Below are 2,940 nucleotides of genomic sequence, written 5' to 3'. Positions count from 1 at the left end.
AAAGGAAAAAAGAAAAAAAAACACAAACATTTAAACTTTTCTTATATTTGATCTTATACAATGCTATGTGGCACTTGGATATATACAGCAACTTTCATGTGTACTTTTCACTAAGTCAATGATCATAACTCTGGTCAAAGACCTAGAAAAATAATACTTCTTTGCTCTAGTCTACTGTAGCTGAGTAAAATCCAAAACAGATCACCGGATGCAAAACTTCACATACTATATAACACTCCTCTACTGTTTTATGACTCTAGGCCAAGTACATATCGAGATACACGCGACACAAACATTTATGCCCTTAATGCATATATTTTTAAATTCAAGGACCATAACTCTGGTCTTGCAGAGTGAAATAATAAAAAAAAACTTTTTAAAAGTGCAAAATTTACGTGTTGAATAATATTGCTACGTGGATTCATGACTCTGGCTGAAATGTTTTCAAAATACATACAATTAATTTCTGATGAAAATACAGTGTCTAATAAACTAAATTCTTTCTATATTAAAATTGCTAAAAATATTGGCATTGAAAATGAAACCCCAGTAAATAATGAACACCCCAGCATTCATGCTATACATAATAACATTGAAACAAAACTATTCTATTTTGCTCTTATTACAGAAAAATGTGTTGGCAACTGTTTTAAACAAGAGCTGTCCGTAAGACAGCACGCTCGACCTTTCTCAGTGCTTGACCCTGAATTAGAGCTTTGCCAGTAAAAAAAACTTATAAAACTTTAACCAAAAAAAAAATCTAAATTAAAAAGGGGCATTACTCTGTCAAAATTCAAATTAGAGTTATGGGGATTGTTTCTCCTGGTGTAGACTTTCATAGTTAATAACTATTTTAAGTTTCAAGTCAAAAGCTTTAATAGTAATAGAGATATTTGACTTTATCAAAAAACTTTAACCTAAAAAAAATCTAATTTAAAAAGGGGCATAACTCTGTCAAAATTCAAATCAGAGTTATGGGGATTGTTTCTCCTGGTGTAGACTTTGAAAGCAAATAACTATTTTAAGTTTCAAGTCAAAAAAATTTGATAGTAACAGAGATATTTGACTTTATCAAAAACTTTAACCAAAACATTCTAAGTTAAAAAAAAGGGGCAACACTCTGTCAAAATTCAAATCAGAGTTATGGGGATTGTTTCTCCTGGTGTAGACCTTCATAGTAAATAACTATTTTAAGTTTCAAGTCAATAGCTTAGATAGTAACAGAGATATTTGACTTTATCAAAATCTTTAACCAACGGCGACGCCGACGCCGGGGTGAGTGCAACAGCTATACCTTTTCTTCGAAAAGTCGAGCTAAAAACTAAATCCCAAAAAGGCAACCGGGGTTGATTCCATTCCTCCAAAAATTATCATGGCAGGTCAGCATATCCTTAAAACACCAGTTACTAATTTAACAAACTCTATTTAGATAAAGGTCAATTCTCTGCCAAATTAAAACAAGCCCAGGTTACTCCCATCTACAAGAAAAACGATCCTTTCACTGAAAAGAACTACAGACCTGTAAGTATATTGCCTACTATGTCAAAAAATCTATAAAAGAATTATCAGTGACCAACGTACAGAACACTTTAATGAAGTCTTCCACCTTTATCTATTTGCATTTAGGTCAACATATGGATGTCAAACAACCCTACTCAGGCTAGTAGAAGACTGGAAAAGGGCTCTAGATGAAAATATATATGTAGGTGCTATCAGAATTTATCAGATTTTACGTACAGTTGATCAGTACAAAGCTTTTGTCCGACTAATCCGCACCTGTAAATGTGCCATGTGTGAATAGTTAAGCATCGGTTCATCTGTTGTCCTGCTTTGCACGTGCTTGCTTTTCTTTCTTTAAAAGTTTTAGTTTGCCGTGTATAATTTCCTTTGCAATGTTCCTTTGCATTTGCTTTTATTGTTGCTTTTATGTACATGCCTGCTTGTAGACTGCTTCCTCTGTTGCCAGATACTATACTGATGCCCTTCGTGCTTTTTTCTATTTGCCATAGAGAAGCCTATCTGTTGTCAGCAGGACGTGTACACTGACTGGACAGATTAGACTTTCTTACGTCAGTAAGAACCTAGTAATCTGGTTGCAGTAGAGACAGTATTTTTTGTTGTTTGTTGCTTTGTGATGTTTTAAACAAAAATGTTTATGTGCTTTATTTTATAGATTCAAGAGGAAGGTGTTAAAAGGCCACACCAACCTAAACAGACATGCTACTAGCATTCATTAATTAAAACAATACCTTTTAGTTCAGATATTGTAAAGATATTTTATTAATATATTTCTATCCTTGCTGCCAAGATTAGCACCTTCTGTACAATTAACTCACACTTTAGTGTATTATATGTTTGTCAATTTCCCTTTAACTTATGTGCTTCATTTTTACAGGTTTTTGCGTATATGTGCTACGTTTGTCTGAATCATATAACCATGTCATTCTTAACCCTTGCAACGTAAATGTTTTATTATGCTTTAACTATTCGCGTATCTTTCCTTTTAGCCGCTTTAGTTTTTGTTAATTTCTGTTTTCAAGTTGTTTGTCGGGAAATAGCTCATGAGCTAATGTTATTTGTTTTACTATATCCGACGTAAAATAGAGTTTTTTGTATCTTCTATCTTGCATCTTGAATGAGTGAAATGCCAAACAGAACACCAGGTGCCCAACTTCGCATGCTATATAACAGTGTTGGTCTTAACGTCACATCGACACAATTAATGGTCATATTGCGACTTCCCAGCGTTTCATGAAGAGGCAAGTAATTTGAAATCAGCGACATTAACCGCTCGGCTACGGATGCCCAACAATCCTCTAATGTAACAAAACTTAGGTGTTACGCTTTCCTAGTTGATGATGGGATGACTTCTTCTTTTGTCTTACAACTTGCTTAGTCGTGTCCTTAAAATCTATGCTCACGATACTCTGACTTCAAACA

Source organism: Mercenaria mercenaria, chromosome 13 (genome assembly GCF_021730395.1).
Source record: "Mercenaria mercenaria strain notata chromosome 13, MADL_Memer_1, whole genome shotgun sequence".
Lineage (NCBI taxonomy): Eukaryota > Metazoa > Mollusca > Bivalvia > Venerida > Veneridae > Mercenaria > Mercenaria mercenaria.
The sequence above is the reverse complement of the archived record's forward strand: the minus strand, read 5'-3'. Positions refer to the sequence as shown.